Source organism: Polypterus senegalus, chromosome 14 (assembly GCF_016835505.1).
Source record: "Polypterus senegalus isolate Bchr_013 chromosome 14, ASM1683550v1, whole genome shotgun sequence".
Lineage (NCBI taxonomy): Eukaryota > Metazoa > Chordata > Cladistia > Polypteriformes > Polypteridae > Polypterus > Polypterus senegalus.
The window spans coordinates 62,886,420-62,900,348 of record NC_053167.1 but is presented as its reverse complement, the minus strand read 5'-3'; the positions used below and the strand labels follow the sequence as shown (position 1 = coordinate 62,900,348).

Below are 13,929 nucleotides of genomic sequence, written 5' to 3'. Positions count from 1 at the left end.
TCTACATCCGGGTCACAGTTCACAGCGGCATCTCTTCCGCCGACACGCGACGAGGAGGACACATTGCAACCTGAGAAAGGCAAACAAAGGAGTCGGCGCTGGAGTGGTACGATACAGTTAACTGCTTTGAAACGTTTACTTGAATTAAAAGTGCACGGAAAAACCAACAGAGATTAGTAGTTATAACTAGTGATGGGCGGAGTGAAGCCTCATGAAGCATCAAAACGTTTGAAGCAATTGTGTCGGAAATCGTATCGAAGCTTCGAAGCATTTGACACTCACCTCTTTAGTGACCCCTCCTGGCCATTTTCATTAACATTACACAAACTCCTGATCCACTTCAATGACGCCTGTTATAACTCTTATTGCTTTTATTTTTTCGCTGTTCAGACTGACAACGAAGAGAAGGGTTCGTCAGCAACTTCTAGTGTCTGATGTCTAAAAAATATAAATATATATATATAACTAACGCCGACAAGCAGAATGCACTATACGATAGCAAGAGTTAAAATAAGACGCCTCACGCATGGATTCCCGGCTCTTTCAATTAGTATTTACCTTTGCACTGTATCATTATAATCGCTCCTGTTATTAGTATTAGAATTAACCCTCATCTTTTCTTGAGATCACATTTAATAGCCTTAAATGTTTTCCTTGGTTTGACTTAATTAAAATGGAGTAGACGGAAAATAATGGTTTATCCCTGTACTTTGCCATGATATAGGTAAGCACATTTGAAAAGAAAAGGTGAAATCCTTAAATCAGTTGTTATTATTCGATCAAGTATTGAAATATTTCATTTATTAGTACTTTACAATATTTTGTGGAGCACGAAAGTAACGAATTAGCTACAGCGAAATGACGCCGTCAATGGCACAATTAACTAAGGTGGTTGCTTTTCAAATTCTGAACGTAGTGCTAGCCCGAGTTCGATCCCACTTAAAGACTCATCAAAATTAACAATAATAAAAAAAATGATCAGAATTGAAATCTTTATAACCAATTTGAACTAAATAATTTTGAGAGATACTGTGGAAGGATCGCATAAGAGATCTGTTCGGGAATCACCAAAATCACCATCAAAATGCGATGTCTAATTGCGGATGGCAGCTCACATATTTACATTAATGCATTTCTATTCATTGCCATTTGACATCCATGAACCCCTCCATTGAATAAGGCAGTGGTTCTCAACCTGTGGGGCGCGAAGTAACAAAAAGGGGGGCGCGAAGATGTGAAAAAAAGAAAACATCTGTTGGAACCAAAACAAATTAACTTAAACTACATTCTGATAATAGAACAATAAATACTGTATAGAGTTAGATAAATGTCGATAAAAGTTAAGTAGGTATAATCAAATATGCATCTACATTTCAAAAATGTTGGGGCGCGATTAAAACTGTTATGAAAACTCTGGTTGCAAATACTTAAAGGTTGAGAAACGCTGGAATAAGGTGATAACAAAGCCACTGTGGTAGATCAGGTTGAATTTGCTCTGCTGCACCAAACATTCAAAGGTGTCAATCCGGAGCACATCAGAGAGGCTGAGAGACACGGCGCAGATCAGTCACCGGCACAGACACACACGGGACACTCCAAGGTGAGCAGTGCACATATCAAGGTCGGCATTAAAGATTGAGTGCTGAGGCAACAAAAAGCAGCGGGATAAACACATCTGGACCTGCTGTTGAAAAAGCATTTGCTTTTAACAGCAGCATCCCTCCCTGGTGAACACATCTTCAAGGTCCGGACAGGTGATCAGTAAAAGTTTTTAGTCACAGCACAGTGCAATAATAAAACATTTCCTAAAACACATAGTTGTCCAGTCTGTATCATTTCTAAGCAATCTTCCAGTAATAGAGGCGCAATCCCAGTTACTAACACATTAACACTCAAAGCAAGAACACATTCCACCTTATCAATTTAATATTTAAAAATTTAAACCGCTAAACCCGCCATCAACAACTACAAAAACAGTTGAAATCGTTACTCAAATATTTTTTTTGTTATAGACATAAAACAAGATGCACGTTTCCATTTGATATATCTTTACTAGTGTTCTCGCCTTGTTCGCTCCCGGTCCACGCTGGAATTTGCTGTTTAATAAAAAAAAGAAAGAAAATCAGACTCTTTTGGGTCATAATTTACAGGGAGTGGACGTGGGACCCGAACCCACGTATGCTTTAGTATGAAGCGGTAACGCTACCGCTGCACCACTACTATTTTCAGGAGGATGGTATATAATGTATGTTTTTTAATGTATACATGTATGTATGTAGTGAAGACGAAAACAATTATATATAGATGTATACTATATGACATACCTTCAGTGTTGCATGAAAACGTTGAGGCGAAGAATGGATATTTAGGAGAGTATTATAGTGAGAGATGTGTCGTCACCCGTATTGCTAAAGCTCTTCTTTGCAGCATTATGCATTCAACAAGTCGGCGTTTGTATGATGTATAATTTATAATTTTATTTTTTGCCACAACGTATTATCGGGCACGATCATTTAACATGTATTGATCATCTACAAACTTTCATTTCAATGGGAATTCTGTTGAGTTTTTTAACTCTGTTGATGCCATATGTAGCCTACTTCAAACGGGAGCTCGTTGAACAAATAATGAGTGGAAGCTTTGCAGAGTACTGAGATTGCGTCATGACGAGCTTTGAACGGGTCTCCGAAGCCTCAGACATGCGTACTAGTTAGATGATGACGGAGCTACCGAAGCCTCAGACATGCGTACTACTGAGATGATGACGAGGCAACTGAAGCCTCAGACATGCGTACAAATGAGATTGCGTCATGACAGGCTTTGAACGGGGCACCGAAGCCTCAGACATGCGTACTACTGAGATGATGACGCGGCTACTGAAGCCTCAGACATGCGTACAAATGAGATTGCGTCATGACAGGCTTTGAACGGGGCACTGAAGCCTCAGACATGCGTACTACTGAGATGATGACGCGGCTACTGAAGCCTCAGACATGCGTAGTACCGAGATTGGATCATGATAGGGCTTCGAGCAGACATGGTCACTGGTTACTGAATCTTTGTAAAGCCTCAGCACACTGAAAGGCATTGACCTCTTAATTTTGAGAGTCTATCTGACACTTAACTCTCTAGTTATATTTTGTAATTCGTATTGACATTACACATTTCAGTTGATATGGTTAAGCTACAATTCAGGTAGTTGCTGAGAATTAATTATTGTTCTTGTGGATTGCTGTGATTTCCTTTGTCTGATACATAGTGTCAAAGATATATTGTCATATATTAACTTTATATATATATGAAAAGATTAGGTAAATCGTTCAACCTTTTATGGAACACTTAATTTTGTTCAAAACCGTCGTCATATAGTATACATCTATACATATAATTTTTCGTCTTCATTAGGAGAATACAACAATGATACTCTCGTATCAATTAAACCATTTTAACGTGCATATGTCAAACAACATATTTCATCCGCCGCAGTAAGAACAGTAGTAGTAGTTCAGTTGTGCAGAGCTCGTTAATTATCCGGATTAGGTGGCTCAGTGGTGTTGTCGCTCAGGTTCGTGTCGCTGATCCTCCTCTTGTGAAAGTTTTTTTTCTATTCCTCCATTTAACAAGCTTGGACGGATAGCGAGCGAATCGAGCTATCGAGGGAAGGTTGGGCCACCGTAGTCGGGCAGGTGGCACACGCCCCTAATTATATTGTGTATGTAAAGAGTTTCACTGTAAAATGTAATAAGCTTCATATTTGTGTGTTTGGAGACCCAGGTGTCGTACTGAATTTGTATTGTAGAAAAATATACTACTGTCCATTATGCCTAAATGTGTCTTTTCGTGTCTGATCGCTATATGGCACTTCCAACTTGGGACAATTCGCTATAAACAGTTTCAGCCAACCTTCTAAACATGCAGAACGACAGTGTGAACCTTAATTGTTGCGGCGCAGCATCTTCGTTTCAGTCAGTCATTGTCCTGTTAGACTATTTACTGTTAAGTGCTGCTTGAGCTACCGTTTATAGTACAACAGGTGGCCTACGTAGTTCTTAAATCGATATTGAAATGCACACACAAGTCTCCTAAATTATTTATTGAAATGCCTACATTTACAGTGTCCGTTTTAGGAAGTCGTAGTTTTACTTGTTCCCGTTATTAGGAATTATAATTTCTCAGTGTCACATATTATTCGTTACTACTCGCGAGTCCCGTATCATTGAGATTCTGTTTTATATTCTGTATAAGGAAACTTTTTAAAAGTAGCGTTGATTAAACTGACTATAGCAGACTTGTCATCTTCTTAAAATGATTTTATCGATTTGATATTGACAATTAATCATTAGGTCAAACATCAAGGAGGATTTGAGTTAGCATGGACTGCACTGTTTCTTTTTTTTCGTGACATCGTGTCAGTAGAGAGTGCGTCACGTTAACAATGCATTCTGTCCTAAGTGACAGCGCACACACTTTTTTATATTTCCTAAAGGCCAATGTGTCTCAATTTTCTCATTAATATATTTTGACAGTGTCTTTTAGTGAGAATGATTATAAACATATTACCTGTGTTCATTTCCCATGTAGATCTGTAACGTTTGGTGAGTATAAATAAAAAGTAACAACACATATAATAGTTATGTTGCATTGTTTATGATTAACAAAATTCATCGTTTATCTGAAATGTTCTACGTATACAGTCGATTTATTCCACTTCTGAAGGTGTACATTGTCGGTATTACTTTATTACATGTTATTACTTTAACATGGCCTTTTTATAACTTCACTTTAACTTAATCCTGATACTCTGTATGTTCAATTCTTCATAATAACTATTCACAGTGGCTCCAAAATCCATACTGACCCCAACTCTCTCTTCTGTTTCTTTTCGGGTGGCCTGCGCCACCACCACCTACTCAAAGCATCCTGATGCACCAACATTGATGGACTGAAAGCCAGAAGTCTACGTGACCATCATCATCAGGTCCTTCCATGAAAACCCTAAATACAAAGAGGACTGTTTCATTTATGTTAGGTAGATTGCCCAGAGGGGACTGGGCAGTCTCGTGGTCTGGAACCCCTACAGATTTTATTTTTTTTTCTCCAGCCTTTGGAGTTTTTTTTTTTTCTGTCCACCCTGGCCATCGGACCTTACTTATTCTATGTTAATTAATGTTGACTTATGTTTATTTTTATTGTGTCTTCTATTTTTCTATTCATTTTGTAAAGCACTTTGAGCTACATTTTTGTATGAACATGTGCTATATAAATAAATGTTGATTGATAGATTGAATGATATTCTCCATTGCATTTGCTCCGAGTGTAACGTGTGCCAGTGTAACCGAGGGATGGCAGACGAGCTCACGTAATGGGTGACAAGGCACATTCTCATCCTGATGTCCAGGCTCTTGTCATAAATATTCCCATCTTGTGCTTTTCTCGTTCCTGCAAGTTTACTATTATTATTGGACATGTAGAGGAAATGTGTTTTATTTTATGTCTATGAAAGGAAGGACGGTAAAGCCTTGAATGAAACTGAGTGTTGATGCTTTGGGTAACAAGACAGGTTAAGGAGCAGAGAACATTGAATGTGATATTGACTGCGGGGGATTGTGTAACTGGAAGATGGTTTAAGAATACAGAAACGGCAAAAACTTAGTCTTTCAGTAATTCTATTTACATCAATTATTTACTCTGTTGTGCTGCACTTCGGAAGATTACTTATTTACCCCCCCAGCGCAGCCTTTGATAAGATGAATTCACAACTAAAGGAATGTTCATGACAAAGTCAGGTGCTTTTTTGAAAGTTTGGCTCCAGATGTGCTTATCCAGCTTCTCCTTCTTCTCAGTACTTGAGTGATCTTTACGTTCACCTTTGGATGAATTTGCAAAGTTTCTTTACAACTTTTTTGTCTCATTAACGCAGAAATCCCAAGGCTTTCCTAAAATTGCAGAAGACACTGTTGATGGCGCTGATTCTGTTTTAAAGACAATTGTGATTAGTTATGCAGAACACGCTTTTACTCACATTGCTTTTTGGAAATCAATAATACAAATCGGCAACAGATCTGGGAATCACTGAATAGTAAAACGTTTAATGAGGAATGTCTTGCGCATATACTGGTGTAATGACCACGTCGGCTTTAGTGAAGCATTTCTTAGCCTCTGTGATATGATCGACATGGGGTAGAATAGATTCTGGATTGTTACAATACGTGCTACCTTACGCAAAATATGCTCATCGATTTGTTACAGATTCTTGGTGGACACAATTCCACACCGAGGAAAAAGGTGCCCCATGTAAATCGTTCATAATGTCTCCAAAATATATTTGTTAACTTTCAAACAAGTACTACTTAACTGTTTTATACAAAATCCTTATTTCAACATATGCGAGCCCCAACTAGGATTTGAACTCGGGTTAGCGTATTTTATCAATATAACACAGACAACCGCTATTTACGCTTTGAGCCAAAGCACTTCAGCAGACTAGTTACTGACCAAATCGACTGCTGACTGCGCGGATATCAATGACGTCATTACGCTAGCGTGCTCAAAATCACGTGACGGGCGCATTTGAAGCAAGCCTCGAAGCGGTGCTTCGATCTCCAGTGCTTCGATAGCTCGACACAGTGTCGAAACCTGAGTATCGAGCGGCCCATCACTAGTTATAACACAGTAAGAAGGAACTGTTGGAATTCCAAGTGAAACCATGCAAGAATTTAAAACGTAGTGCGTTTCCACCTGTTTTAAACCTACTTACTCGAGTAAAAATAATAGCGAAACTAAAATGCAAAAATAGCAGTACTAAATTAAAATAACCAAAAAAAAGTTAATAAAACTTGAAAGTCACTTGTTCACATACATTAAAAATATATTACAGATGTCTCCGCACATAAAAAGTATGTGTTGCTTTTTTCTTCTTAATATATAAAGCATCGAGATAATTATTTCTAATTTTACATTACATAAAAATGAGCTCTCCTTGTCCAAAAATGCAATTAGTTTCCTTTACATTGTTAGCAATACAGAAAGTATTCTTATTTTTATCGTTATATTTGTTTTTCTAACTAAAAAGGTGTATGAATACATTAGTAAAACTGCTATTAAATTCTTAATTACATTTTTAACTGGATATATTAAGTGAGAAAGTTTTAAATGTGCTAATTTCTTTGACAGTTGAGTCAAAATGTATTTCTAATTTTGTATAAAGAATTCCAACATACTTATATAGTTCCATATATACTTCTGTATATACAGTATATTTTTGGTCACATTTATTATCAGTTGTCTGGGAGAATGCGCTGATTACAGTATGATAAACCACTATTATCAGGACCACAACCAAAATCTGTCTTGTGTAATAATATTTAATATTTACATTGCACTTTTAAAGCTTAATTTGGCATCTACTAGATGTATTAAATAGTAAATATTTAGTGGTGCACCCCTAAAAATGGCAGTTCTTTAATGGCCCTTTACATGGTTGGGTGTTTTTTTTGCAGAGCCATTGCTTGACAATGATCCATTTCATTCTGGGGCGGATTCTGCGCATATGAGATTCATTCTTTCGGCTTTAAATAGGTTCCTAATATGTGCACAAAACAGAAATCTTTAATGATATCGCACAGGAGAACTACTTTGGCTTCTTTATTTTTAAGAGTGTAGCAGGTTTCCCATATTTTCAAAAGAAATTGGAATAGTTACAGAGTTGACTGTTTTCAAAAAATAACAGCCTTGCCAACAAAATGTCACGTGTTATGCCAACAATTGACAATACTTATTTGTTTTCTGTTTATTTCTAAGTCTTTAGTGCCTGTTTATTTAAGTTAAATAGTTAAACTGGTATCTTGTCAACATCCAGATTGAAATGTATAAGAAATGTATGTCATCCATCATCTTAAAAATTGCTTTACAAATTATAGTCTCATTTTGTCTGTCATTTTTCCCCTTTTGAGTTTAGAAATTACATTTGATAAATTAATATTTAACATCTTAAATCCTTATTGTGTACTATGTTGCATAACACAACGCAATTTCTTATTTCCCTATATTGATTCCTGTTTTTTTGTGCTTCATTTTTCTTAGTTACTTACATTAGGGATCTCCAATGTAATTACAATGGATTTAGAAAATATTCTGATCAATTCTGTAGCAGCATTTGTCCAAAATTACCAAAGTTCTGCAGCTTTTATCTTGCTTCATAGAACAGGTCAGATAATAGTTTGGCACATTTTTAAATAAATCCACAATCCATATATCCTCTCTTTAAAAGTTTTAGTAAAATTCAATGCAAACAGTTCACACAAAAACAGAGAAAAAATTCATATTACAAAGAAGAAAAAAGTTCTTGTTTAAAGAAAGTTCTTTTTAAGGCTTATTTATCTTGTTTCATTTTTCTTTGTTTGGTTATAAAGTCATATTACATGTAGAACATTAAGCACAGTCAAGGAACTGTATGCCAATACTCTATTTAGAAATTAATCTAACACTCCTTGCTAGTAGTGAGAGCATTTCCTAACTAGTATAATTAACACTCTGTTATACAGAGATAGTTAAGAAAGTTCTATTTCATGTTGACTTACAGGAGGTAAAAGACTATATCATCTTCTAAGTAACTATGAGAAACAGATATTCTATTGAAATTAAGCAGACACTTGTGTGAATTTAACATTAACTTTCTAAGATCAGCTCTTGCAACTTCACGTTTTCACATTTTGCTATAGTGCAGCCTTGTGCTAAAATCATTTCAATTCATTATTTCCTGCATCAAGCAACACTCAATACCCCAGAGTGAAAAGTGAAAACAGGATTTTAGAAAATTTTCCATATTTATTAAAAATAAAAAACATCACATTGACACATAAGTATTCAGACCCTTTCCAATGATGCTTGAAATTTAACTCAAGTGCAACCCTGATGCTATTGATCATCAATCAATCAATCAACATTTATTTATATAGCACATATTCATACAAAAAAATGTAGCTCAAAGTGCTTTACAAAATGAATAGAAAAATAGAAGACACAATAAAAAATAAACATAAGTCAACATTAATTAACATAGAATAAGTAAGGTCTGATGGCCAGGGTGGACAGAAAAACAAAAAAAACTCCAAAAGTGGAGAAAAAATAAAATCTGTAGGGGTTCCAGACCACGAGACCGCCCAGTCCCCTCTGGGCAATCTACCTAACATAAGTCAAACAGTCCTCTTTGTATTTAGGGTTTTCATGGAAGGACCTGATGATGATGGTCACGTAGACTTCTGGCTTTCAGTCCATCAATGTTGGTGCATCATAATGCTTTGAGTAGGTGGTGGTGGCGAAGGCCGCCACCACAAAGAAACCGGAAAAAGAAACAGAAGAGAGTAGGGGTCAGTACGGATTTTAGAGCCACTACGAATAGTTATTGTGATGAATTGAACATACAGAGTATCGGTATTAAGTTAAAGTGAAGTTATGAGAAGGCCATGTTAAAGTAATGTGTTTTCAGCAGTGTTTTAAAGTGCTCCACTGTATTTGCCTGGCGAATTCCTATTGGCAGGCTATTCCAGATTTTAGGTGCATAACAGCAGAAGGCCGCCTCACCACTTCTTTTAAGTTTAGCTTTTGGAATTATAAGGAGACACTCATTTGAAGATCTAAGGTTACGATTTGGAATATAATGTGTCAGGCATTCCGATATATAAGATAGCGCGATTATTTAAGGCTTTATAAACCATAAGCAGTATTTTAAAGTCAATCCTGAATGACACAGGCAACCAGTATAGTGACATCAAAACTGGAGAAATGTGTTCGGATTTTCTTTTCCCAGTTAGGATTCTAGCAGCTGTATTCTGCACTCGTTGCAAGTGATCACTAACATGTTTCTACACCTTGTTTGGAGTCCATCTGTGGCCAATTCAAATGATTGGACATGATTAGGAATGGCCCAAACCAGTGTTTATAAGGTCCCACAGTTGGCCTTGTGTATCAGAACAAAAACAATATGTCACGCACATGCATTTTGGAGGCATTCAACAAACCCTCGGATGAGTAAAAGATCGCGAGACGAAGGACTACAGAAGGGTACTAACCTCTCTCTCTCTCTCTCTCTTTTCCTGCAGAAACAAAGACGAGAAGTAAACATCCGTACAGCGCAGTCAAAATGGTCCAACTTGTCCTTCCGTCCTTCCTGGATGACGTCACATACAAGTTGAGTCCATGATGTCACTGCCACTTCTTAATTTCCTGTAGCCATCTTTAGTTCTGTATAAATACATTTGTACTGTTTTTTAGTTGAATGTTTGGTTGATCCCTATTTTGTGACAACATTATTTTGACCTGTCCTCTGGACATTATACGGTGTATTTATTTATTTCACAAATGCAATGAGGTCAAAGAAATCGGCTGCAGAGCTTAGAAAAAGGATTGTATTGAGGCAAAAAAATCCTGCAGCACTGCGGGTTTCCAAGAGCATAGTTGTCTTTATAATTTTTAAATGGACAACAGAGTGGCCAGAGAGAAACCTCTGCTGGGTAAAAGACACATTAAAGCCCGCTTGGAGTTTGCAAAAAGGCACTTAAAGGACTATAAAACAGTCAAAACAAGATTCTCTGGTCTGATGAAAGAAACCTAATATTAGTGTCATGTCTGGAGAACCTAAGGCACTGCTCATCACCCGTGTAATACCATTCCAACAATGAAGCACGGTGGTAGCATCATCATGCTGTGGATTTTTTTTAGTGGCAGTGATTGGGAGACTAGACAGGGTTGAGAGAAACATGAACATGGCAAAGTACAGAGAAATCTTAATGAAAGCATCCTCAAAAGTTCACGCGTACCTGACAGCGTGTGTTGTCTCCCAAGTTCTCTGGACCTCAGACTGGGCTGAAGGTACACCTTCCAACAGAGCAATATCTCAAATCAAACACAACACAGGAGTGGCTTAGGGTCAACTCTGTGACTGCTCTTGAGTGGCCGCAGACCCCAGACTGGAACCCAATGGAATATTTCTGAAGAGACCTCAAAATAACTGATCACCAATGGTCTCCATCCAACTTGACAACGTTAACAAGATTATCTTTCATCAAATACAAATTTATATTGTAAAATAAAGCACAACACAGCATAAAGGTTTGGGGTTTCCGGCCCCGTATACTGTACAGTTTTGCAAAAAAAATTGTAGGTCAGATAATAATCCATATATCCAACAGTCAAGATGGCGGAGTGGGGACGATTTATGGAGTAGGACCGGAATTGACAGAGAGGCATGCTGGGAGGGAACCGAGATGGATGCTGGGAGTCATGATGTCATTAGAGGTAGACAGAAGGAAGGGAAAGAACACGGAAGTGGCAGTACATGGTCAGGGAGTTTGCAGAGATTCATGGCGGCGCTGCTTCTTTCTTTCTATAGGAATCAAAGAGAGAGATATTAGTACCCCACCTTTCCCTCTTGGCAAGAGTTTTCGCGCTGCAGTTCGGTTCTTTACACAGCTCCCTATGCATGCGTGTGTGACATGACGGTGTTCGACACCATCGATGCTTTGGCTCAGCACGGCACCCAGGCCTGTGTCCGAAGCATCGGTCTGGAAAATAAAGGGAAGAGAAAAATCAGGAGTTTTCAATATTGGTGCCGTTGTCAAGGCCGTCTTAAGGTCACTGAATGCTCGTTTCGTTTAATTGTCCCATACCACATACAAAGGAACCAGTTTCTTTGTTAAATTTGTCAAGGGTGCTGCTCTCTCGGAGAAACGAGGTACAAACCGGCGGTAGTACCCCGCTAGCCCCAAGAAGGCTTGCACCTGTCTCTTGGTATTCGGACGGGGCCATTCGAGGATGTCTTTTACTTTAGAACATTTGGGTTTCACCTGTCCTCCCCCCACCAGGTAGCCTAAATATTTGGCCTCCCTTAAACCAAAGAAACATTTGCGTGGGTTAAAACGGAGACCGGCCTTCACTAGTGTTAAGAGGACAGTGTACACCTGCAAGATATGTTCCTCCCAGGTCCCAGAATAGATGACTACGTCATCCAGGTAGGCTGCACAATAGGACTGGTGGGGCCGAAGCATTCTGTCTACCAGACACTGGAAGGTCGCTGGCACCCTGTGCAGTCCGAATGGGAGGACCTTATATTGCCAATGTCCACTAGGGGTACTAAAGGCAGTTTTCTCTTTCGCGAATGCTGTTAAGGAAATTTGCCAGTACCCTTTTGTCATGTCAAGCGTAGTCAAGTACTGAGCCATACCCAAACGTTCAATGAGGTCGTCCACCCGGGGCATAGGGTAGGCATCAAATTTGGAGACCTGGTTAAGACGTCTAAAGTAGTTGCAGAATCTCCAGGAGCTATCTGGCTTGGAAATGAGGACGATAGGACTGGACCAAGGACTGTGCCTTTCCTCAATTATGTCCATGTTCAACATCCGCTGGACTTCTAGTTCGATCTCTGCCCGTTTTTCCTCCGGAAGGCGATAGGGGCGTTCCCGGACCACCACCCCGGGATCGGTTATGATGTCGTGCTCAATCAGCGAGGTACGGCCAGGTGTTTGGGACGTCAAATTGGGACCGAGGTTAAGGGCCGATTTTTCTGAGAAAAGGGAGAGGGCTGCACCAGAGTTCGGGTGGTCTTCCCTTCTCTCCATGGCTTTAGTAAGTTCACATGGTACACCCTCTCGCTCGGTCGACAATTCGGTTGTTTTACCAAATAATCAACGAGCTCTTTTCTTTCCTTAACCTCATAAGGGCCCTGCCAATGGGCCAGCAATTTGGAGTGGGAGGAGGGCGCTAGCACCATTACCCGGTCTCCAGGTTGGAATTCCCTGAGGACTGAGTTTCTATTATAACACCACGCCTGCGCTGTTTGAGTATGCGTCATATGTTCCTTTAGAAGAGGTCGGATTTTATTTAACCTATCGTGCAGTTGTGCGATATACTCCAATATATTGCAGGAGGGAAGAGCCTCCGCTTCCCAACCTTCCTTTAGTATGTCCAGAAGTCCCCGGGGTTGGCGCCCATATAAGAGTTCAAATGGGGAGAACCCTGTGGAGGCTTGTGGCACCTCCCGGTAGGCAAATAACACGAGAGGCAGAAGTTGGTCCCAGTTCCTACTGTCTGCGCTGACTACCTTGCGCAGAATTTGTTTAAGCATCTGATTAAAACGCTCTACCAGTCCGTCAGTTTGCGGATGGTAAACAGACATCTTTAGGTGATTAATACGGAGTAACTTGGCCACCTCCCTGAACGTATCCGAAGTAAAGGGAGTACCTTGGTCCATGAGGACTTCTTTAGGTATTCCCACTCTGAAAAAAAGATTTACAAATTCCCGTGCAATATTTTTTGTATTGGCGGAGCACAAGGGAACCGCCTCTGGGTACCAAGTGGCGTAGTCTGCCATGACTAATATATATTTATGGCCATGGTTCAAAGGCTTTAGGGGTCCTACTAAATCGACTCCGATTCTTTCAAAAGGAACATCAACAAGGGGACTCGGAATGAGAGGAGCATGGACCCTCCTAGGTATCTGACGTAACTGACAATCTGGGCAGGACTGGCAGAAACATCTGACCTCCTCATTTATTCTGGGCCAATAGAAACTGAGTTTTATTCTCTCAAGAGTTTTCTTGGCCCCGAGATGGGCGCCTAGGAGGTGAGAATGCGCCAGTTCGCAAACCTCCCGCCGGTAGGTCCGTGGTACTAGCAACAACTTCCGTACCTCGCCATTCGTGAGTTGTGACTCGATACAACAGATCATTTTCCAGTACAAAGTAGGGTTCCGGTGGCATGGGAGTATCTGACATATTGCCATCAACGGAAACAATAGCATTCCAAGCAAACTTTAGGGAATCATCGTTCCACTGTTCCTATTTAAATGATGCTGGCGTGGACCTAAATTGATGATCCACACTGTCTAAAGGATCAATTCTCATCAGGAGCTGTCGCTTAGTCGGCTTGGGCCCT

General features: G+C 39.4%; 1 long non-coding RNA gene across 1 annotated transcript; it reads left to right on the top strand.

Moving 5' to 3' along the window:
• The first annotated feature begins 2 nt into the window (after positions 1–2).
• LOC120515284 lies at positions 3–10,266 on the top strand. The gene is made up of 2 exons (XR_005630627.1): positions 3–106; positions 10,101–10,266. It is a non-coding gene; the product is annotated as an uncharacterized LOC120515284 (long non-coding RNA).
• Positions 10,267–13,929: the final 3,663 nt, after the last annotated feature.